This window comes from Papio anubis, chromosome 1 (genome assembly GCF_008728515.1).
Source record: "Papio anubis isolate 15944 chromosome 1, Panubis1.0, whole genome shotgun sequence".
Lineage (NCBI taxonomy): Eukaryota > Metazoa > Chordata > Mammalia > Primates > Cercopithecidae > Papio > Papio anubis.
Window position 1 is genome coordinate 8,320,499 of NC_044976.1, and position 25,371 is coordinate 8,345,869.

General features: G+C 51.2%; 1 long non-coding RNA gene across 1 annotated transcript in view; it reads right to left on the minus strand.

The window, feature by feature from the left end:
• Positions 1-2,093: 2,093 nt before the first annotated feature.
• The window catches only part of LOC103878296, a 32,654-nt gene continuing 9,376 nt past the window's right edge, over positions 2,094-25,371 (minus strand). The window contains exons 2-3 of the long non-coding RNA XR_638450.4: positions 17,862-18,090; positions 2,094-2,754 (exon numbers count right to left, since the gene is read on the minus strand). This is a non-coding gene — a long non-coding RNA (uncharacterized LOC103878296). The remainder of the gene's footprint in view (positions 2,755-17,861; positions 18,091-25,371) is intronic.

The following is a 25,371-nucleotide window of genomic DNA, read 5'->3' on the forward strand; positions in this document are numbered from 1 at the left end:
TTTTTTTTAATGTGGGTCTATTTCCGGGTTCTCTCTTCTGTTCCGTTGATCTATTTGTCTTTACATCAGTACCATACTGCCTTGATTATCATAGCTATATAATAAGACCGGAAATCAGATGGTATAAGCCCTCCTACTTTGTTGTTTACCGAAGTTGTTTTGGCAATTCTATGTCTTGTGCATTTCCATTCGAATTTTGAAATCAATTTTGTCCATTTCTTTTTTTTTTTTTTTTTTTTTGAGACAGAGTCTGGCTTTGTCACCTAGGCTGGAGTGCAGTAGCACGGTCTCAACTCACTGCAACATCTGCCTCCCAGGTTCAAGTGATTCTCCTGCCTCAGCCTCCCAACTAGCTGGGATTACAGGCATGCGCCACCATGCCTGGCTAATTTTTGTATTTTTAGTAGAGATGGGATTTCACCATATTGGCCAGGCTGGTCTCAAACTTTCGACCTCAGGTGATCCGCCCACCTCAGCTTCCCAAAATGCTGGGATTACAGGAGTGAGCCACCACGCCCAGCTCAATTTTGTTCATTTCTACAGAAAAAAATCTTGCTGAAATTGGGGTTACATATCTGTAGATCAAATTGGAGTGAAATTTTGGAAAGAATTAATATCCTAACGATATATTTTTGGTTTTGTTTTTTATGATTTTTTTTGTTTGTTTTTTTGGTTTTTTTTGAGACGGAGTCTCGCTCTGTCACCCAGGCTGGAGTGCAATGGCACGATCTTGGCTCACTGCAACCTCCACCTCCCAGGTTCAAGCGATTCTCTTGGTTCAGCCTCCTGAGTGACTGGGACCACAGGCATGCGCCACCAGCCTGGCTAATTTTTTGTATTTTTAGTAGAGATGGGGTTTCGCCATGTTGGCCAGGCTGGTCTCAAACTCCTGACCTCAGGTAATCCACCAGCCTCGGCCTCCCAAAATGCTGGGATTACAGGCGTGAGCCACGGTATATTTTTAAGTCAAGATATAATTTATATACCATAAAATTCACCACTTTAAAATGTACAATTTAGGCTGGGCATGGTGGCTCATGCCTCCCAAAGCGCTGGGATCACAGGCGGGAGCCACCACAGCCGGCCCGCTATCAGCTTTTAAAGCACGTGTATTTGTCGTTCTTCCTCACAGTACACCGCATATTGCCTGGGAGTGTGGCTGGCTGGAGTTTAGACAGTCGCTGAACTCTAGAACTGACAGGAAACTTAGAAATGGTACAGTGCAGAGGTTGCAAACCGGCTGCCCAGAGGCCAACTTGGCAATCAGATGTGTTTGTGTGGCCTATACAGGATGTCCTGAAGGCGTGAGCCAACGTTTCAGAATTTGGTAGCTTTCACAAACATTTTTTTAAAAATCAGCCATCTGGCAGCCCGGGCCCACATCCCTCCTGGCGATGGTGGGCTGTGCAGGGTGGAGGAGCCTCTCCCGCAGGTCCCCTTGGTGCCTGCCACCCACACAAAGCCCCAACGCCCTAATGTCTGCCCTCTCCCCTGCCTCCACCACCCCAAAAAGTATGCCTTTCAGAGATAAACCCTGGAGAGGTTCCCTAATTTTCCTGGGACAAACCGTGCACGCTGACCCTGAAGCCTGTGCTTCTTCCCGCTCTGTGGACGTCCCCTCCCTCCACAGTGACCAACTCAGTCTGGTTTACTTAGTCTCTGGGTTTGTGTACAGAAAGTCCTGTAGCCCTGGAACCCTCCCAGTCCCAGGCAAAGCGGGATGTTTGGCCACACGACCGCTCACTTCCTACCCTTCTCCCCCACCAAAAAATAAAATAAGATAAAATAAATTGTAATTTAGGCAGGGTGCGGTGGCTCACACCTGTAATCCCAGCACTTTGGGAGGCCGAGGTAGGCAGATCACTTGAAGCCAAGTGTTCAAGACCAGCTTGACCAATATGGCAAAACCCCGTTTCTACTAAAACTACAAAAGTTACCCAGGCGTGGTGGCACCCCTGTAATCCCAGCTACTCAGGAGGCACAAGAATCACTTGAATGCAGGAGGCACAGTCTGTAGTGAGCCGAGATTGGACAGCTGTACTCCAGTCTGGACAACAGAGCAAGACTCTGTCAAAAAAAAAAAAAAAAAAAAAGTAATTTAATTAAAAAGCAGAGTTTTGTTGAACTAAGATTTCATCTCCTCTCTGGCCTGCTTGCTGGGCTAGACACGGAAGCTGCCAACGCCACCATCTCTTGATTTCTTCATGGTGGAAGAGGTGAGTTGTGCCGTCCTTCACCGCAGTGACCTCCTGGGGCCCAGCGCCCGACTCTGTACCTGTGATGGAGGACGCCTCGCATAGGATGGGCCCCAAGTCCCAGCCGACAGCAGCGCACGGACGCCTCCTGCCAGATGGCAGCGCGAGCCTCTGTTTATGATTAGGTGGCAGACTACACTCGGAACCCAGCAAGCCGATGATGAAAGCTGTTAAAAGAACATTGTTATATGACTTTTCATAGTTTCCCAAGTAAATATTACACTCACTGCTGCTTGAATTACTAATGCTTTGGAAGTGGAGGCCGAAATCCGTTCCCAAACAGACTCCCTTTTTTTCCCTGTCACCTAGGCGCTCGGCATTGTTGTCGAATTGTTTTCCCGGGCTCGCCCGTCCTCACAGCTCAGTACATTCCCTCCGAGTGATCTCTTGGCACCTCCGAAGCCCGAGTTTGCACAGCCACCTCATTTCCCAGCTCCTCCACGCCAGCTCCCTCCGCAGCAGGCAGCTTGCCGCAGGCAGGTGACCCTAAGGTCCTCGGCTGGAACGGCAGAAAAGGGAGCGAATGAAAGGCAGCCACGGCTCTGCCGAGCCTCTCCAAAGAGACCGGCTTTGCACAGGCAAGTTCAGGTGGAAGGAAAGGACCCTGCTGGAAGTGTCACCTCTAGGCCCGCACTGCGGCACTTAACCTCTTCTCAGGCTGCCCGGAGAGACAGCCGGAGAAAGTGCCTTGGACCCAAACAGCTCTTGGGTCCTCACTGTTTTTATTACTGCTTATAAAAGCTAGTAAACAGATGGTTTGGGTTAGAGAAAATATGCAGTCAGGGTTATTAAAAAGAAAAAAAGCAAGCAAGCAGAAGAATGAGGAGAGGAAAGGAAAAAGCAAGAAGGCTTGTATAACAGCGAGGACGCTGACAGCTCGCCAATCCAAACGCCCCTGGTCCTGTGTGTGTGTCTCTCCTGGGCTGGTGGTCTGTCCCAAAAGAAGCCCCCAAGAAGTCCAATCTCACATGGAAAACGCACTCCCTCCTCTCACCAGCCCACTTCCTATATTCTGTCCCACACATACTGGTGACATGCTGGTAAGATGAGTTTGGTGGTACCTGGAGCCAGAGGAAGGGAATGAAGGTTGACCCCAGAAAAGGCTGTGGATGGCCACAGAGGTAGACAGGGAGGGAGGACAGGAAGCTTACAGGTCTCTCTGGAGGAAGAGGCACCCCGGCTGTGAATTTCCTGCAAGAATAGAGAGGGCAGCCAGGGCGCTGGGGGCTCCGTTATGTACCTGCCAGCGACCTTGGCTGAATGAGGCTGCTGGCTCACACCAGTCCTAAGAGACCACAGGACGGATGGGCCTGGGATTGAACCACAGGACTAAGATGCTTAAACAAGGAGGGGGCAAAGATGCTTCTTCCACCCTCCAGAGACAGCCGCTTCCCTCGCCCCTAGCAGCCCCCAAGGAGAGAAACTGGGTACAAGATTCTGTGCAAGACATGGGGGGAAGAGAGGATCGGCAGGGACATGGTCCTCGTCAACCTGTATTGTGGGCCTATCCAGCTACTGAGGGAACTTGTTCCACATCAGAGAGGAAGAAGCCACAAGAGGCCAAAAGAAGCCATGTGTGACCCCTGAGCATCTAGAAGAAACTTAAGACAGCAAGGCCTGGGTGCTTGGGGCCTTGGGGCCAGGACTCCACAAAAGGTGGGCAGAGGTTTCTGTCTCTTTCACTTCAGCTAAAGCAACAAAGACAGAATCAGAATGAAGAGGGGGACACCAAGGAGCCGGGAAGGAGCCCGCAGGGTAGATGGAACTGCAGTCCTTCCAGGTCAGCCATGGGCAGAGGGCTGGTCCAAGGCAGTGGCCTCCAAGTGTGGCCCCCAGAACTGCTCCTGGTCGGCTGATGGTTTGCTGCTAGTCTGCCACAGTGTAAGTATACAAATCAAGAGTTAGTTGGCCGGGTGCGATGGCTCATACCTGTAATCCCAGCACTTTGGGAGGCCAAGGCGGGTGGATCACCTGAGGTCAGGAGTTCTAGACCAGCCTGGCCAACGTGGCGAAACCCCATCTCTACTAAAAATACACGAAAAATTAGCCAGGCATGATGGCAGGTGCCTGTAATCCCAGCTAGGCAGCTGGGAGGCTGAGGCAGAAGAATCACTTGAACTTGGGAGGCGGAGGTTGTAGTGAGCAGAGATCATGCTACTGCACTCCAGCCTGGGCGACAAAGTGAGACTCCATCTCAAAAAAAGAAAAAAAAAAAAGAAAGAAATCAAGAGTAAGCGCTTAGAAACGTTTAGATACCTTTTTCCCCTTGTCATGTTTGTTCTGCTTATATTTTTTGAAATGTCATATGCAGGATGGGTGCAGTGGTTCACATGTGTAATCCTAGCACTTTGGGAGGCCAAGGCAAGAGAATCAGTTGAGCCCAGGAGTTCAAGACCAGCCTGGGCAACATACCAAGACCCCGTCTCTACAAAAAAAATCAAAATATTAGCGGGTGTGGTGACACACACCTGTAATCGCAGCTACTCGGGAGGCTGGGGCAGGGGAGGATCAGTTAAGCCCAGGAGGTTGAAGCTGTGGTGAGCTGTGATTGTGCCACTGCACTCCAGCCTAGGCGACAGAGTGAGAGCCTACCTCAAAAAAGAAATAAAGGCCAGGCATGGTGGCTCACGCCTGTAATCCCAACACTTTGGGAAGCCAAGGTGGGTGGATCATTTGAGGTCAAGAGTTAGAGGCCAGCCTGGCCAATGTGGTGAAACCCCGTCTGTACTAAAAATATAAAAATTAGCCAGGAGTGGTGGTGCATGCCTTTAGGCCCAGCTACTCGGGAGGCTGAGACAGGATAATCGCTTGAACCTGGGAGACTGAGATTGCAGTAAACTGAGGTTGTGCCACTGCACTCCAGCCTAGGCAATAGAGAGAGACTCCGTCTCAAAACATAAAGAAATAAAAAATAGGGGCTGGGCATGGTGACTCACACCTGTAATCCCAGCACTTTGGGAGGCCGAGGAGGGTGGATCACTTGAGGTCAGGAGTTTGAGACCAGCCTGACCAACATGGTGAAACCCCGTCTCTACTAAAAAATATATAAAATTAGCCAGGCGTGGTGGCGCACACCTGTAATCCCAGCTACTTGGCAGGCTGAGGCAGGAGAATTACCTGAACCTGAGAGGCAGAGGTTGCAGTGAGCTGAGATTGCACCATTGCACTCCAGCTTGGGCAATAAGAGCGAAACTCCATCTCAAAAAAAATGAAAGAAAGAAAGAAAAGGAAGGAAGGAAGGAAGGAAAGAAGGAAGGAAGGAAGGAAGGAAGGCCGGCCGGCCAGGTGCAGTGGCTCACACCTGTAATACCAAGACTTTGGGAGGCCAAAGCCGGCAAATCGTCTGAGCTCAGGAGTTTGAGACCAGCCTGGGCAACATGGTGAAACCCCGTCTCTACTAAAAATACAAAAATTATCTGGGCCTGGTGGTGCATGCCTGTAATCCCAGCTACTCGGCGGGGGTGAGGCAGGAGAATCCCTTGAAACTGGGAGGCAGAGGTTGCAGCAAGCCAAGATCGTGCCACTGCACTCCAACCTGGGCAACAAAGTGAGACTCCGTCTCGGAAAAAAAAAAAAAAAGGAGTGACTGGAGCCCGCCCTGCAGTGGAGGGATGCCGTGACTGCAAAGACTATGGAGCTGCCCCCAGCATCCCGCCAGGAGAAATGAGGACTTTGGGGGCCAGGGTTCCAGAGACCCCTCAACCCGCCTCAGGCTTGTCAGTGATACAGTACTACTCTCCGTCCCCTAAACTGACACCGGGCGGATACAAACCCCAGTTACAAGGTACAAGGGAAAATGATGCTGGGCCTTTTAAAATAGTCAAGACCATGGCCTGTGGGCACAGGGAAAGTGCCTTCAGGCTGCGCACAGTGGCTTGCGCCTATAATCCCAGCACTTAGGGAGACTGAGGCAGGCAGACCACCTGAGGTCAGGAGTTTGAGACCAGCCTGGTCAACACAGTGAAACCCTGTCTCTACTAAAAATATAAAAATTAGCTGGCTGTGGAGGCTGTCACCTGTAATCCCAGTTACTTGGGAGGCTGAGGCAGGAGAATCACTTGAACCCAGGAGGCAAAAGTTGCTGTGAGCGGAGATCGTGCCACTGCACTCCAGCCTGGGCAACTGAGCAAGACTCCAGCTCAAATAAATAAATAAATAAGAAAGTGCTTTCTATTTCCTTTATTCTCTCCTCCCCGGTGCTGGAGGTGAGGAGACCAACTCAAGCCTAAAAATCCCACTGGCTTCAACCCAAAAGAGAACAGAGTGTATGATTCCATTTATATAAAGCACAAAAACAAGCAAAAGTAGCCAATGAGGAGACGGCATGATCTGTGCAGCAAACCAACACAGCACCCACTCACCTACGTAACAAACCTACACATCCCGCACATGTATCCCAGAACTTCAAGTTAAAAAAGAAACAGAAAACAAACTGACCAGCAACCAGCGCCGTGAGAAGTTAGAATGGCACTCACTTTGGGGGTGGAGTGACAGGGACTGGGGAGTAAGGAGGACTCCGGGGGGCTGGCTGTGTGCCTACCCTTGATCTGGGCGTGTTCCATTTGCAAAAATTGCACAGTTGGTGAAAGGTGTATGCTTACGGTTTGTACACTTTGTACATGGATATCAAACTTCAATAAGAAGTTTTTAAAACCTGTAGGGTCTAACCACACGCAAAAATAAAATATTAGCACCGAGGTCTTGTGAGACTCCTGCTGTGTTAAAAGCGCGCCATTGTAGGGACCCCAAAAAAAGAGCAATGACCCTGCAAGAGAAGCCGGGATTCGATTTTTGGGTCACTGTTTTCCCAGGTGGTTGCGGGGCAGGGGGTGGTTGACTCATTTTCCCTACTCCCCCCGCCCTGCCCTCGTCCCCACCATGTGGGGCTGGATGGGGGCCAAGGGCTGGGAGATTTGGGCCGTTGCCTTGGTGATGCTTAAATATTGGCTTCAAGTTGTGATGGTAAAATAAATAAGCAAGAGGCTTGGGGAGCTCCAACCGGCCCTGCCCGCTGTTCCCAGGTCGCCATTCAAAACCACAAAGGTGCCTCAAGTACTGTGAAGCCTGGAGCTCTCACCTGGGTGGACGGGGGACAGGTTAGGAGCAGGATGTGTCCTGGATGCTCAGGGATCCACGCTGGCTGCAGATGTCCGCTCTGAAGAGACTCTCCTAAAATCCTAGCTCGGTTTTCTGGCAGCGTAGCAGCCAGGAATGCAAATCCTGAGCATGGGGAAGTTTGCTCAACCTGCGAAGGCTGGATGGGCACTGAGGGAGTTCGAGAGCTACAATTCTGCTGTCAGGAGACGTGCTTGCCTTCAGAAGGGAAGGGCAGAGAAAACAGAGCTGTGTCTAGAGGTCAGGAGCCAGGCCACATCCAGCCTCTAACCCCTCTAACCTGCCCCCTGTCCCCTGTGCTCCCCAGGTGAGAGTTCCAGGCTTCACAATACTTAAGTCACCTTTGTGGCTTTGAATGGGAATCTGGGAACAGCGGGCAGGACCGGTTGGAGCTCCCCAAACCTCTTGCTTATTTATTTTACCATCGCAACTTGAAGCCAACATGCAAACATCACCAAGGCTTACATGATGCCCCAGGCCCATCCTGGAACCAGGAAGCAGAGGAGCTGAGATTCCCAACAGAGCCCGAGAAGACGAGGACCGGAAGTAGAGCAGAGCTTTGCCCAAGATAAACTCTCCGTTGTGGTCCTGCCTCTCTTGCCAAGATGCTATTTGACTTGGAGGTGTATAGCAAGTTCTTAGCTCCTCCAGGCCTCAGTTTCCCCATCTGCAAACCATTATTTTTATAGAGGAAGGCAGGAGAGAATGGGACTCCAGCCCTGGGAACACACCCTCCCAGGCGTATCCCAGCGCTCCCTGGCCAGGCAGCTGTGGCAGATGTGCAGAACATCTTCCAGGGTTTACAACTCGGCTGCCCTCAGGGAAGTGGAAACTGTTGGCCTCACCCATTCCCAAAGCATCCAAATCATAAACCGCCACTAAAGCCTTGGCTCAGAAGGTCTGATTGTCCTGCTGTGTGTGCAGGGGAGGGGAGAACACACAACGCTGGGCAGGGGTGGGGTGGGGACAGCTCCCTCCGGGCCAAGTTGAAGCACTGGGCAGAGCTGGGAGGGGCCGTGAGTGTTTGACAACTAGCATGAGGTCACAGCCGTCCTCCTCCTGGGGTGTGATGTGTCAGCAGGCAGCGATTGGCCTGTGGGCCATGATTCACAGCTGCCAGCATCCCTATCGAAGGCCTCAGCCCTCGGCCCTGCAGCTGCCCTTCACAGCAGACTCCTTGCTTTCCCTCCACCTCTGTCCTTCAAGGGCTCCAACCTCAGCCGCCAGCCAGCAGGGCAGGGTGACACCCAGCAGCAGCAGGAGCTGGGGGCCCCTGGATACCCCGGGATGGTCCCCTCCAGGGCCACAGGTTGCTGCTCTGAAAGGTGACAGAGCTATCCTGACAGTCCCTCTTCCTGTGTCCACACCTCCTACCTCCCACCCCTGCAGAAGGCAGCACAGGGATCCTAGTGGTTGTTTATTGAGCACCTACTATGTGCTGTGTGTCAAAGGCTTTAGGTGATAACTGTCCTTTGAGAGGGTGTGTTCATTTCCTGGGGCTGCCATTTCAAGTCGTCATAAACTGGGTGACTGAAAAGAGCAGAAATGAGTTATTTTGCAGTTCAGGAGTCCAGAAGTCCAAAATCAAGATATCGGCAGGCCACAATCTCTCTGAAGCCTTTAAGATAGAATCCCTCCTGGCCTCTTCCAGCTTCCGGGAGCTCCAGGCGTTCCCTGGCTGGTGGTCGCATCACCCCACTGTCTGTCTCTGTCTTCCCACAGCCGTCTCCCCTCTGTGAATGCCTCCACGTCTCCTCTTTTTATAAGCACACCAGCCATTGGATACAGGGCCCACCCTACATCCAGGATGACGTCCTATCAGGATCCTTAATTACCTCTGCAAAGGCCCTATTTCCAAATAAGGTCACATTCTAAGGGTCTGGGTGGACATGAATCATGGGGGCCTGCCCACTTCGTACAGATGAGAAAACTGGGGATCAGTGGTGTGAAGTGCTTTGCACGGCGTCCCTCAGCTGGGAAGTGGTAGAGTCAGGATTTGAACCCAGGCCACCTGGCCCAGGACCCACCAGCCGTACTGTCTTTGCCAGAAGCCGACCTCTTCGAGAATTCCTGTCCTGCAACATCCAAGCAGCGGGGAAACACGTGGGAAATCCTCGGCCTTCAAGAGCAAAACCCGGTCCTGGCCAGGAGCGATGGCTCACACTTGTAATCCCAGCACTTTGGGAGGCCGAGGTGGGAGGATCACTTGAGTCCAGGAGTTCAAGACCAGCCTGGGCAACATAGCAAGATCCCCATCTCTACAAAAAATCAAAAATTAGACAGGTGTGGTGCTGCACACCTGTGGCCCCAGCTACTCAGGAAGCTGAGGCAAGAGAATCACTTGAGCCCGGGAGGTCGAGGCTGCAGTGAGCCGTGATCGTGCCACCTCACTCAGCTTAGTTGACAGAGTGAGATCTTGTCTAAAAAACAAACAAACAGGCCGGGCGCAGTGGCTCACACCTGTAATCCCAGCACTTTGGGAGGCTGAGGCAGATGGATCACAAGGTCAGGAGATCGAGACCATCCTGGCTAACTCGGTGAAACCCCATCTCTACTAAAAATACAAAAAATTAGCCGAGCGAGGTGGCAGGTGCCTGTAGTCCCAGCTACTCGGGAGGCTGAGGCAGGAGAATGGGGTGAACCCGGGAGGTGGAGCTTGCAGTGAGCCGAGATCGTGCCACTGCACTCCAGCCTGGGCGACAGAGTGAGACTCCATCTATAAAAAAAAAAAAAATGTGGTTCCATACTCCAGTTATCCTCTAACTTCAATTTGTGGGAAAATCCCTGAAAGGAGCTTGCAGAATCAACTTGAGATTCTGACCCATGCAGCGGGTGGAAGTGGGTGCAGGCGGACTAGACCCCCAGGCCGGAGCTTAGCCTGTCTCCAGCTCAAAGAAGGAGCAGAGACTGGGCTCGGTGGCTCGCGTCTGTAATCCCAGCACTTGGCAAGGCCAAGACGAGTGGATCACCTGAGGTCAGGAGTTCAAGACCAGCCTGACCAACATGGAGAAACCCCATCTCTACTAAAAATACAAAAATTAGCTGGGTGTGGTGGCGCACACCTATAATCCTAGCTACTGGGGAGGCTGAGGCAGGAGAACTGCTTGAACACAGGAGGCAGAGGTTGCAGTGAGCTGAGATTGTGCCACTGCACTCCCCTGGGTGACAGAGTGAGACTCTGCCAAAAAAAAAAAAAAAAAAAATCAAAGAGGAGCAGAGAGCACAATTCAGCCCAAGAGACGGGTCCCCATGTCCACGCCAGACAAGCGCAGTGCCAGCCTGCTGGGGACCAGAAGTCATCCTCCCACCACCGCCGGCTTGCAATGAGCAACCCAAGGAAGAGGGTTTGGATGGAAACTCCGGTTCCTGAAGGAGCCAACGCAGGCTCGCTCTGGGAGAGCCCCGAGGCAGCTCTGGGCTCTGCCCAAACCCCAGCATGGAGGATTTGCTCAGAAAGTGAGCCAAAACCCTCTTTCCTCTTTACAATTCCAGTGTGCATGGCTCCTCCCCAAGCCCAGCCCTTTCTCATGGTGGCGTCACCAAGCATACCCCGCGCCAAGCGATGACGGAAATTCGGTGCTCCAAGTCTTCCCGGCCCGCTGGAGCTGCAGCTTGGACCCTAAGTTGTGACAGCACCCTCTCCTCCACCCACAGCCCAGAGGAACACAGGTGCAGCTGGCTAAAGGTCTGCCAGGAAAACCCGGTCACCAGCTCTCCTCTGAACAAGATGTCCCTGGCACCTCACTGGAGCTTGCTCGACCAGATCTCATGAAAATACAGGAACTGGCCTCTGGAGAAGCCACAGCGGCATGCCCACAGTCCCAGCAGTGGACTACGGCCCTGCCAGCCACCATGCCTGGAATTACCCTGTAGTAGCCTCTGGCTTAAAATCCACTGTGGGTCCCAAACCCTCTGAAGTTTAAAAAGGGAGAAAACAGGCAGAAAAGGAAGGAAAGGAGTCACCTCGTCTAGCAGCCCCTATGGAGGGGGGAGTGTCCCAGGACGTCTGGGGATGAGGGACAGGGACAACTGTCATTTTAAAATTTTTTTACTGAGATGAGATTTGCATTACATAAAAATCACCATTTTATTTTTTTAATTTAATTTTTTTTTTTTTTTTTTTTGAGGTGGAGTCTCGCTTTGTCGCCCAGGCTGGAGTTCAGTGGTGCAATCTCGGCTCACTGCAGCCTCTGCCTCCCAGGTTCAAGCAATTCTTCTAACTCAGCCTCCTGAGTAGCTGGGACCACAGGTGCCTGCCATCACGCCCAGGTAATTTTTGTATATTTAACAGAGAAGGGGTTTCACCATGTTGGCTAGGCTGGTCTGAAACTCCTGACCTCAAGGGATCCACCCACCTCAGCCTCCCAAAGTTCTGGAATTACAGGCATGAGCCGCCGTGCCAGGCCAAAATTCACCATTTTTAAAGTGACCAGTTTGCCAGGCATGGTGCCTCATACTTGTAATTCCAGCACTTTGGGAGGCCAAGGCAGGAGGTGACTTGTGCCCAGGAATTCAAGACTAGCCTGCGCAACATAGTGAGACCCCACCTCTAAAAAAAAAAAAAAAATTTTTTTTTTAATTAGCTGGGCATGATGGCATGCACCTGTAGTCCCAGCTACTCGGGAGCCCAAGGCAGGAGGATTGCTTGAGCCTAGAAACTAGGTTGAGGCTGCATTGAGCTGTGATCACACCACTGCACTCCAGCTTGGGCAACAGAGTGAGATCCTGTCTCAAATAAATAAATAAATAAAATTAAAGTGAACAATTTGGTGGCATTTAGTACAATCACAGTGTCATGCAACCTAATTCCAAAACATTTTTATCCCCCCAAAAGGAAACTCCCTACCCATGAAGCAGTCACTCCTCCTCCTCACGCCCCATCACTCCCGTCACCCACTAGTCAGCATTCTGACTCTATGATTTATGCATTCTGGGCATTTCATACAAATGGAGTCAGACATCTGCACAGCTCCCTTCTCTCCTTGTCCTGACCTCCCTTCAGTCCCCGTGGCTGCCTCACCCCCTGCTTTCAGGGGCAGACACATGGCCCAAGGTGTGCAAATCAGAGTCATCATGATTAGTTTCTGAGGGGAGCTTGTGACTCAATCCCAGCCCATGAGAACACTCTCAGGACATCTGCTGAATCTGCAGGACAGGAGGCTGGAGTCGCTGGCAGTCACCTTTGCTGCCACACAGGGCACAACCACCTGAGAATCAGACACACACGGAGGAAAGCAGAGACAAAGGGGAGGCCCATTCCTGTCAATATCACCTAAGCTCCTGGATCCAGCTCTGCCTGAAGGCAGACCTAGCCTTAGAGGCCGTTTACTTTTGAAAACCATTAATACCTTCTGTACTTAAGTTAGTTGGAACTAGTCTGTAATTTGCAACTAAAAGAGACCTGATTAATATTTGTGGCAAGCAGGACTCCACTTTCACTCTTCTGCCCTGGCACCTTCCCATTCCTTGTGGAATAAAATGCAACTTCCCTCTTAAGGGGTCCTTCCTCTCCTTTGAGGCTTTGTACCCCTGCCTCTCAGTTAACACACCAGCCCCACAATTTTTCTCACACACACACATGCATGACACACCCACACGCACACACACATATGCACCCACAGACACACATATACACACACATATGCACCCACACACATATACACATGCGTACACACACATGCTTCACACATATGCACACACATGCACATACACGTATACACACATATATACACACATGCATAAACACATGCTACACATACATATGCACACACATGCACCCACACACATATACACACATATACACATCCGCATATACACATGCATACGCACATGCTACACACACATATGCACAGACATGCACCCACAAACACACGCATATACACATGCATACACACATGCTACACACACATATACACACACATGCACCCACAGACATACGCATATACACATGCATACACACATGCTACACACACATATGCACACACATGCACCCACAGACACACACATATACACATGCATTTACACACAAGCATACCCACACGCTAGACACACACACACAGGCACCCACATGCATACACATGTATACACATGCACATACATACATTCATACACACACGCTACACACACACATATGCACCTACAGACATACACACACATATACACATGCATATACACACATGCATACCTGCACACAACACTTCCTCCTGCCATAGGGTCCTTGCTCTTGTCTCCTCTGCCTGGACACTCTCATTGCCCCCTCCCAGCCCCTAAACGCTTACTCATCCTTTCACACTCGATTCAGGCGTGACCCCATCCAAAAACGCTTCCCTGACTCAGCACCCTCCTCTCCTCCATCTGGAAGGCAGCCTCCCGGGTCCCCCACAACCCCACGTGTGGTTCCTCGCAGCACTGGCCCTCACGTTCCTGTCAGTTATCTGTCTGTGTCTCCCGTCCGCCCCCAGCACAGCCACACTGCGATTTTTCAGGGCAAGGTATGTATCTGGCCATGGCTGTCCAGTACCATGCTTGGGCCATATTAAGACCTCAGTTCACCTTTGTCGAATGAAGGAATGAACACAATGTGCTGGAACACTGTTTTAAAAGAGAGGTTATTGGCCAGGCGCAGTGGCTTACGCTGTAATCCTAGCACTTTGGGAGGCCGAAGTGGGTGGATCACCTGAGGTCAGGAGTTCAAGACCAGCCTGACCAACATGGTGAAACCCCATCTCTACTAAAAATACAAAAAATTAGCCAGACATGGTGGCATGCACCCGTAATCCCAGCTACTCAAGAGGTTGAGGCAGGAGAATCGCTTGAACAAGGAGGCAGAGGTTGCAGTGAGACAAGATTGCGCCATTGCACTCCAGCCTGGGAGACAAGAGCAAAAAACTCCATCAAAAAAAAAAAAAAGAGGTTATTTTCCAAGTTTTCTCCAAAGATACAGAGTTTAAATTTATGCCAGCAGCCTTTATCCAAGCAAGTGGCCAGCTCCCATTCTGTCCCATATTTAAGGATGCAATTTCTAATACTGCAGCCATCAGCTGTTGCTTCTGCTGAGGTCAACCTCTGGAGCCCCCCTGCTCCCTTGCCTGCAGTGGCTCACAGGGAGACCTCTGACGCTAACAGCTGGAGGAGGGGTGGAGGTCGCCCCCCAGCCCCAGTGATCTGACTAGGCCTTTCAACACCACCCAAAGTCTGTCTGACGCTCTCATAGTGACTGCATTCATGGGTTTTTATTGTTGTTGTGTTTTTTTTTGAGACGGAGTCTTGCTCTGTCGCCCAGGCTGGAGTGCAGTGGCTCAATCTCAGCTCACTGCAGCGTCTGCCTCTCTGGTTCAAGGGATTCTCCTGCCTCAGCCTCCTAAGTAGCTAGGACTACAGGTGCATGCCACCACGTCTGGCTAATTTTTGTATTTTTAATAGAGGTGGGGTTTCATCATGTTGGCCAGGCTGGTCTCGAACTTCTGACCTCAAGTGATCCTCCCACCTCGGCCTCCCAAAGTGCTGGGATTACAGGCTTGAGCCACCCCACCCGGCCGCATTCTCGTTTTTCAATGTGAGAGCCCAGAGACTGTTAGACAGGGTCATCCACTGTCCCCCACTTCCTCACTTGATTCTAACTTGGAGACCAGCAAAGATGGTGATGTCAGGCCTTTCGCCTGACCATCGCCTCTGGATGCCAGCTAAGGTGTGGACAGATGGGTGGGGCTAAGCTGGGTGACCCAGGACTGCTTGTAAACTGGCTACCAAGAGAGGACCTGAGCCAAAGTACCGAGATGCATAGTTCCTCCGAACTGCAGACAAGACCAGTTATGATTCCTTGGGGTGGACTCGCTCCCCTGCTGGTGCCACCGTGGACTTGTCAGGGAGCAAAGGTTGTTTCTCCATGCCCCTTGGAGCTGCTGGGCCTCGGAGCCAACTGTCATATTTACCTCCCCTGGACCAGCTCCACACCCAGCCCCTAGAATTCTTTTCTTTTTTTTTTTTTTTTTTTTTAAGTGGAGTCTCACTCTATCACCCAGGCTGGAGTGCAGTGGTGCGATCTCGGCTCACTGCAACCTCTGCGTTCTGGGTTCATGTAATTCTCCTGCCTCAGCCTCCCGAGTAGCTGGGATTACAGATAGCCGCCACCACGCCCGGCTAATTTTGTATATTTAGTAGAGGCGGGGTTTCACCATGTTGGCCAGGTTGGTCTTGAACTCCTGACCTCAGGTGATCCTCCTGCCTTGGCCTCCCAAAGTGCTGGGATTACAGGTATGAGCCACCACACTCAGCTCCAGCCCCTAAAATTCTAATAACTTAGTCTCTCCTAAGACTTAGCCTAAAAGAACAAACAAGCCCCCCTTTCCACACTGTCCTGGGGGAACCCAGCACTGGCTGAGTGCCAGCAGGTGTGGCTTCTCTCCTGTACTCAGCCCGGCAGGTGCTGGCTGGCCCAAAGCTTCGTCCTCTGGAAGCCTCCTTCACCCTCCTGTCATACAAGCACCTACTCTTCACTCCCTGCCACTCGCTCGCTTTGGGCTCACTTAGCGAACCTCCAAGTTCCCAGCCAGACCCAGCATCCGTGATGGATGACCCTGGAAACATGGACTCAGCTTTGAGATTCCTTTGGAAATTACGGTCAAAGCTTCCTTCACAGGGACTCATTTTTCCAGGAACATTTTCTACCAATTTGGGGAAGGTGGGAGTGTCTTATTCATTCATTCATTTACCCAGCACCTACACTGAGCCAGGTGCTCTGCCAGGTAATGGACGGGGCACAGATATTTCAGGCAGTGCCCACCCTGGACCCTACAACAGAACAGCCAGGTGCTAGAAGAACACAGTCATAAAGTGCTCTGGGAACAGAGAGAAGGAGAGAGCTAGGGTACCTCTGAGGACTACCCTCTGTTCGTTTATGTCACAAAAACACATAGAACATTCTGTGCCACCATTGTTTTGCAGTGTGCAAATCTGTGCAAACCTACCCCCAAAGTCCAAGGGAGCTGAGAGGTAGAACAAAGAGGCTGATAAATTCTTTCTCAGAAAGGAATTTTTTTTCTCTGTCTTTGAGACAGAGTCTCGCTCTGTCACCCATGCTGGAGTGCAGTGGGTCCAGATCTCGACTCACTGCAACTTCTCCCTCCCAAGTTCAAGTGATTCTCTTGCCTCAGCCTCTCAAGTAGCTGGGATTACAGGCACCTGCCACTGCACCTGGCTAATTTTTGTATTTTTAGTAGAGAAGGGGTCTCACCATGTTGGCCAAGCTGGTCTCAAACTCCCGACCTCAAATGGTCCACCTGCCTCGGCCTCCCGACATGCTGGAATCACAGGCATGAACCATCACACCCAGCCTCAGAAAGGAACATTTAATAGATACTTAGGAACAGAAGCTATCATTTCAGGCGGCCGCAAGGCAAGATGGTGGATCCCTACGCCATTCACTCCCAGACCCAGGGCTTATACACCAATAGGGAAGCAATGTATAAGACAATTGTGGAGAAAGGTAAGCATGCCAAATGAATCTGCCTAAGGGCAGGGCTTATGGTCTAGGTTGTTCTGGGACTGAGTATGGTGGCTCATACCTGTAATCCCAGCACTTTGGGAGGCTGAGGTGGGAAGATCTTTGGAGGCTGGGAGTTCAAGACCAGCCTGGGCAATATAGTGAGACCCTGTCTCTATTTATATTCTTTAATATATTTTTTGAAAGGTGATTTTGACCTAAAGGCAGAATTTGCTGTAAGTACGTATTCTTACACAAGAGCAGTAGACAAAATAAAAATCTTAGAGGCATTCCTGGAACTGGTGTTAATCAGACGTCAACACAGCGGGTTAGTGTCCTAGACAGAGCTGCTTTGGCCTGCACGCAGGCATTGTTCTAAGTATGTTACAAACGCTAAGTTGCTTAATTCTCATAAAGACTTTACGAGGCAGGCACTATTATTACCACATTTTATAGATGCAAGGGCACAGAGAGGTTAAGCAGCCTGCCCGGGGTCACCCCATTGCTAAGTGGCAGAGTGACATTTGTATCCCAGCACTCTGGCTCCAGGCCCCTGCTGTTAGCCACTGACAAGGCTGCCTCTGCTGATGGAGGGGCTCTCCAGCTGAGCAAGGGTGGCCAAGCCTGAGCCAGCTGCCGGGCCACTCGGGGAGTGACACAGGCATATCTTGACACCAAGGAGCACAGAGGGAGCACTCTGGGAGCACCCTGCTCAGCCAAGCAACCTTGAGGTCAGAGGCCTGCCGAGCCAAGAGGCTCCAAGGGGAACTATGAACTCCCGGGCTGGACTGCTCCATCTTTGTTCACAGCCTTCAAGGGAGAGCTCCAAGGACCGTGTGAGTCTCCGCAGGGGAGCCATGGGAGGTGGCCTCCCCTCCCCAGACAACAAGGTTTGGTGCCTGCCCTTGAGTGAACGGTTTGTCCCTGAAGGAAAAACAAAACAATAAAATGCAGCTCAGGGTATAGGATGTTCCCGCTGCTACTCCACCAGGGAGAGGGAGTGCACTCACGAGAAGGACTCGCTTTTGTAGAAGCAGGTATGTGTTTTTCCTGGCCTGGAGCCCATGACAACCGTGTCATAAACGGCGTGCCAGAGAGCGTGCTCTGCGTGCTCTGCGCTGGCCCCATGAGGCCCACATCACCTCTCCCAGAGGGCTGGAGAGCGAGCAGCAACACAGGAGGTTCCGGCAGGTCCTGGCCTTAAGGGTCACCGGCTCCTTGTGACAGCCGACTCCACTCCTGGAAAGAGGAAAAGGAGAAATCCTAGAACCAGGAGCCGATCCCATCCAAGTGGTCTCTGCCCTCAGAAACAGGCAATGCTGGAGAGAGGCATCCCCCTCCAGGATGGAAACCACACGGGCCCCAATTTCTGTCTGTCCTGTTTGCCACTGGGTCCCTAAAATACCACTGGGTGTCTAAAATGCCATTTTTTCTCTAAAGGATTCGATGTGAGAAGCTTAGGCTTTGCAGTTCACCAGTCTCGGTGCAAATCCTCCACTTGGGGCAAATCCTCCACTCCGCCATTGGAGAGCACACACGGCCTATAGCTTCTGAACGGATGAAGCCTTGTCCCAATCAAACGTTATATATGGACACTGAAATGGGATTTTCTCTTCTTCTCTTTTTTTTTTTTTGAGAAGGAGTCTCACTCTGTCATCCAGGCTGGAGTGCAGTGGCACGATCTCAGCTCACTGCAACCTCCGCCTCCCAAATTCAAGCAATTTTCCTGCCTCAGCCCCCTGAGTAGCTGGGATTACAGGCACCCACCACCGTGTCCAGCTAATTTTTGTATTTTTAGTAGAGATGAGTTTTCACCATGTTGGCCAGGCTGGCCTCGAACTCCTGACCACAAGTGATCCGCCCACCTTGGCCTCCCAAAATGCTGGGATTACAGGTGTAAGCTACCACTCCCAGCCTGAAATTTGATTTTCATATCATTGTCAGATGTCATGAACTACTACCCTTCTTTTTTTTTTTTTTTTTTTTGAGATGGAGTCTTGCTCTGTTGCTCAAGCTGCAGTGGTATGATCTCGCCTCATTGCAACCTCCACCTCCCAGGTTCAAGCGATTCTTCTGCCTCAGCCTCCTGAGTAGCTGGGATTACAGGCATGCGCCACCACACCCAGCTAACTTTTGTATTTCTAGTAGAGATGGGGTTTTGCCATGTTGTCCAGCCTGGTATCAAACTCCTGACCTCAGGTGATCCATCTGCCATGGTGTCCCAAAGTGCTGGGATTACAGGCAGGAGGCAATGCGCCCAGCCATGAACTATTGTTCTTCTTTTGATTTATATTCCCAACCATTAAGAAAAGCACAAACTTGGCCTAGCGCAGTGGCTCACACCTGTAATCCCAGCCCTTTGGGAGGCTGAGGCTAGAGGGTTGCTTGAGCTCAAGAGTTCAAGACCAGCCTGGCCAACATGGCAAAACCTCATCTCTACTAAAAACACAAAAATTTAGCCCAGCATGGTGGTGTGCACCTGTAGTCGCAGCTACTTGGGAGGCTGAAGCAGGAGGATCACTTGAGCCCAGGAAGCAGAAGTTGCAGTGAACCAAGATCATACCACTGCACTCCAGTCTGGCAACAGAGTGAGAACCTGTCTCAAAAAAAAAAAAAAGTAAAAACCGTCCTTTGCTTGCAAGTTGTACAAAAACAGGTGGCAGGTGGGGTTTGGCCTGCAAGCTATAGTTTGCTGACCCCTGACACCTGATTTTGTGGCCACAGCCCCACGGAATTAAACCCAAATAGAAGGCTCCCAGTGCTCTGCCAATGAGGGATCCCCTGCCCCTCTGCATGGACCCCCATCTAACGACTGCAGTTCTCAGTTCTCAGTTCGCACCTCTCCTGTGGGCTCTCGGGATCATGCTTGCCCCTCCCTTTCCAGCACTCACTTGTTTTTTGAGACTCAGTTCCAGTGTCTCAGGCTCTGGGAGCCCTCTCTGGATACCCTGTAGGGTTCTGATGCACCTCTCTTTACTGCCAAGCCCCAGCAACTAGCCCCTCAATGCACTTGTTGCCAAGTCTGATGGTGGCGGTTTGCTACTTGGCCTCCTCCGACGGCCCGGAAGCTACTGGAGGGCCAGGCATGGGTCTTCCAGCTCCCTCTCCCAGTGCTTGGAACGTGGTACATGCTCTGTAAGTGCTCATTGGGATCCTCTGTCCAGCCCACTCCCTTCTCCTCCTCTTCCTCCTTCCCCGAGTCTCTCAGCCTCTAAGATTGGCTGGCGCAGAACTCAAGCCTGGAGTCTTGTTTTCTCCACCTGCCTTCACATCCTAAGTGAGCTCTCCCCAACTCAGGGCTCTAACGTCATCTACATGGTGACAACTCCCAAACATATATCTCCAGCCCCAACTTTTCCCATGAACCCCAGATCTGGAATGTGTTTAGCCACTCTTAAGGTTGGCTTCAACTACTAACGATGAATAGATAAAGGAGGCAATTGACCTGAAACTGGTAAACATGAGGGCGAGTCAGAAGCGTTGAGGCATCGTGACCCCATGGGACAGAGGATTACAGAAGTCAAAGAAACTGTCCCAAGAGAAACCAGTCAAATGGGGCCAGGCATGGTGGCTCACGCCTGTAATCCCAGCACACTGGGAGGCCGAGGTTGGTGGATCACCTGAGGTCAGGAGTTCAAAACCAGCCTGGCCAACATGGTGAAACCCCGTCTCTACCAAAAGTACAAAAATTAGCTGGGCATGGTGGCGGATGCCTGTAATTCCAGCTACTCAGGAGGCTGAGGCAGGAGAATCACTTGAACCCAGGAGGTGGAGGTTGCAATGAGTTGAGATCGTACCACTGTACTCCAGCCTGGGTGACAGAGTGAGACTCCATCTCAAAAAAAAAAAAAAAAGAGAGAAAGAGAGAAAGAAAAGAAACCGGTGAAACGTTTGCTCAGCTCAGACCAGAGACCAGAAGCCCACTGACTGTTTACCCCTAATATTCCAAGAGCATCCCACTTCATCTGTTTGCTCCTTCATCCTTCGCCCCCTGGCGGGATGAAGATGATCTCTGGCTCTTCCACCCATCTGCTATTTGAGACTCTCCTAGAAGGAGCAGAAAGCAGGCGTGCTGGTCCTCTTTGCTGAACTCTCCTCCCAGCCTGTGTTCCAGGGCCAGAGCCCTGTCCACAGCCCAGAAGATCGAGGCTGCAAACCCACACAAACGTGTGAAAGAGGCAGAGAGCCTGGAGATGAAACGCCCAAGTTGGGGAGGAGATGGTCACTCCCGACAGAATAGATCCTGAGACTTGATCTTGTAAAACGTTGACTGTATCAAGCAATGGAGTGTTTCCAGGGCCCTTGGGACACCATTATTCTCCTCAACGGGTTTTTGGCCCAGAAATCGTCTTGAACCTCAGCCTATCACTTCCTTTTCATAATAGCACTTCATTCCTCCTCCTCACATCCTCCCAGACTCTCCCCAACTTCTCCTTCCATCTGGACCCTTAGCATCAGTCAGCATGAGGCCGCGTCTCCCCCAGGTCTGTGCCACAGCCAAGCTGTCATTTCATCTCTCCTCATAATTAGGCCCGACAGCCTCTCCATCACTTTTATTGCCTTTTCTCCTCAAAATTCCCTCCAAAGTCATCACTGAATTCCATACGGGAAGACTCAAAAGAAAGGGGAGGCCCCTGATAAGAAGCATCCTCTTATTTCCAGGGGTGCTTTTTGGTGTGAGTACTTCTCATCAGCCTGATTACAGACGCGGCTGCAGCCAGATGGGGAATGTTTGCAATACTCACGGGTTTCTGTTCTGTCTGAGCCTGAATCCAGCCTGGGTTTTCTCCCCTCTTTCTGGCCCGCGTTTCTGCCCTCTCCGGATCCTCTTTGTCAAGCCGTAAGAGGAGACTGCTCCCTGTTACGTCTCTGTTTCTCCCCGCAGAACATTCCATCCGAGAGCAGAGCCAGGAGCCCAGTGGGGAATCTTGGAGCCCCGAGTCCATTCCCACCAGCTCCTCCTGTCACTCCAGCATCCTAGGCCTCCTGTAAATGTCAGTGGAGGCCAGACACGGTGGCTCATGCCTGTAATCCCAGCGCTTTGGGAGGCTGAGACAGTAGGATCACCCGAGGTCAGGAGTTCAAGACCAGCCTGGCCAACATAGTGAAACCCCATCTCTACAAAAAATACAAAAACTGGCCAGGTGTGGTGGTGTACACCTGTAGTCCCAGCTACTCTGGAGGCTGAGGCAGGAGAATTGCTTGAACCCTGGAGGCAGAAGTTGCAGTGAACCGAGATAGCGTCACTGCACTCCAGCCTGGGTTACAGAGTGAGGCTCTGTCTCAAAAAAAAAAAAAATCGGTGGAGCATCTCCCATGTGCCCAGCACTGCCAGGGAGCTTTGCCACATTGTCTCATTCCATCAAACAAACAAACAAACAAAATCCAGGTTTATTTTTTCCTTTTATTTTTCCTTTTTTTTCCTTTCTTTTGAGACAGGGTCTCACTCTGTTACCCAGGCAGGAGTGCAGTGGTGCAACTGTAGCTCACTGCAGCCTCCACCTCCTGGGCTCAAGTGATTCTCCCACCTCGGCCCCCCTGGGCAGCTGGGAACACAGGGGCACGCCACCACACAGTCCCAGCTACTCAGGAGGCTGAGGCAGGAGAATTGCTTGAACCTGGGAGGCAGAGATTGCAGTGAGCTAAGATCGTGCCACTGCACTCCAGCCTGGAGGACAGAGCGAGACTCCATCTCAAAAATTTTTTTTTATTTTTTGTAGAGACAGGGTTTCACCATGTGGCCCAGGCTGGACTTGAATTCCTGGGCTCAAGTGATCCTCCAGCTTCAGCCTCCCAAAGTGCTGGGATTACAGGCGTGGGCCACCACACCCAGCCACCTTAACCCTTTTTTTTTTTTTTTTTTTTTTTGAGATGGAGTCTCACTCTGTTGCCCAGGCTAGAGTGCAGTGGTGCAATCTTGGCTCACTGCAACCTCCGCTTCCCGGGTTCAAGTGATTCTCCTGCCTCAGCCTCCCGAGTAGCTGGAACTACAGGCGCGCACCACTGCCCCCAGCTATTACTTTTTGTAGTTTTTTTAGAGACAGGGTTTCACCATGTTGACTAGGCTGCTCTCGAACTCCTGACCTCGTGATCTGCCTGCCTTGGCCTCCCAAAGTGCTGGGATTACAGGCATGAGACATTGCACCCAGCCCTACCATTTTTAAGTGACACCAATATTACTGGCCTGAGCAAAATGAAGGATGGGGCTGCTAGGAACAAGGATAGGGAAGTCTAGGAGAAGCAAGTTTCCACCAGGCAAACGGAAGTGGCTTTGCAGAAGTTAAGTATGAGCTTCTCAGCAAGCCTCCCGTGGAGGCAGCTCGGCATGGAGTCTGCAGTAAGGGGACACTTGGGGCTGGACTGATGGCTGGGCGTTACTTACAGCCTGAGACCTGCTGAGAGCACCTGGGGGTGAGCTGACCAGCAGAGAAGCAATCTAAGGACATGTAAGCATCAGCAAGCTGGCAGCAGACTGAGAAGGGGCAGTCAGGGAGGCGGGAGGAGGATCCAGAGTGCTGTGGTCCCAGAAGCCAGGAAGGACGTGCAGAAGAAGAGGAAGGCCAGGTGCAGAGGCTCACACCTTTAATCCCAGCACTTTGGGAGGCCGAGGCTGGCAGATCACGAGGTCGGGAGTTCGAGACCAGCCTGGCCAACATGGTGAAACCCCATCTCTACTAAAAAATACGAAAATTAGTTGGGTGTGGTGACTCGTGCCTGTAATCCCAGCTACTCGGGAGGCTGAGGCAGGAGAATCGCTTGAGCCTAGGAGGTGGAGGTTGCAGTGAGCCCAGATTGCACCACTGCACTCCAGCCTGGGCAACAAGAGCAAAATCCCATCTCAATAAAAGGAGGAGGAGGAGGAGGAGGAGGAGAAGCAGGAGGAAGAGGAGGAGGAGGAGGAGGAGGAGGAGGAGGAGGAGGAGGAGAAGGGGAAGGGGAAGGGGAAGGGGAAGGGGAAGGGGAAGGGGAAGGGGAAGGGGAAGGGGAAGGGGAAGGGGAAGGAATTTGTTTGCTAGTTGAGTAAGACCAGGGCTGAGACAAGGTCACCGGCGAGCTTGACAAGGCTGATTTCAGGGGAGCAGTGAAGGCAAGTGGCTACCCAGAGAAGGTTTCAAGGCCTGCCCCTCACCATGGTTCTAGAAGGAATCCTTAGACATCCTGCCCACCTCGCTGGCCAAAAGGCAGCTCCTGCATTTCAGTCTATTTTTTTAAACCCTCACCATTTTTACCATTCTAAAGTGTATAACTCACTGGTTTTTAGCATATTCACAATGCGGTGTCATCATCGCCACTGTCTAATTGCAAGACACTTTCATCACACTGAAAAGAGACTCCATACAACAGTCATTCCCCAGCCCCACCTCCCCAGCCCCGGGCAACCACTAATCTATTTTCTGTCTTTACCAATTCGCCTGTTCAGAATATTTCATAACAATGGAATCATACGCTCTGTGGCCTTTGTGTCTGGCTTAGCATCATATTTTCAAGGTTCATCTATGTATCAGTCTTCATTTCTTTTTATAGCTGAATAGTTTTTCCTTTTTTTTTTTTGAGACAGAATCTCGCTGTGTCGCCCAGGCTGGAGTGCCGTGATGTGCAGTCTCAGCTCACTGCAATCTCTGCCTCTCAGGTTCAAGCGATTATCCTGCCTCAGCCTCCTGAGTAGCTGGGACTACAGGTGCGTGCCATCATGCCTGGCTAATTTTTATTTTTAGTAGGGACAGAGTTTCACCATGTTGGCCAGGCTGGTCTCGAACTCCTGACCTCAAGTAATCCACCCACCTTAACTTCCCAAAGTGCTGGGATTACAGACATGAGCCACCACGCCTGGCCTGAACAGTATTTCATTGTGTGTGTTTTTAAAAATCTGCACATTCTAGACCAGGCATGTTGGCTCATGCCTGTAATCCCAGCACTTTGGGAGGCCAAGACGGGCAGATCACCTGAGGTCAGGAGTTCAAGACCAGCCTGACCAACAAGGTGAAACCCCGTCTCTACTAAAAATACGGAAATTAGTCGGGCCTGGTGGTGTGCACCTATAATCCCAGCTATTCAAGAGGCTGTGGCAAGAGAATCACTTGAACCCAGGAGGCAATGAGCCGAAATCGCACCATTGCCCTTCATCCTGGGCAACAAGATCGAAACTCCGTCTCAAAAAAAAAGAAAAGAAATCTACGCATTTCGTTTATTTATTTGTTGATGGACATTTGAATTGTTTCCACTTGAGGGCTATTATGAATAGTGCTGCTAGCGGCAAGTTTTTGTGCTGACATATGTTCCCAATTCTCTTGGGTATATACATAGAAGTGGAATTTCTGGGTCATATGGTAACTCCATGTCCAGCTTTCTGAGGAACTGCCAATCCATGGGCCATCGCAATCAATTTTCCTGTCCCCATAGAAATGTCTGGGGGTGGGGGGTTGGACCCGTGTGAACTGTAATGTCTCATCTCCCTGGTCTGATTCCCTGGGCGTACACGTGGGCAGCACACATGTGTGCATTGTGGAATGTGAACCCATG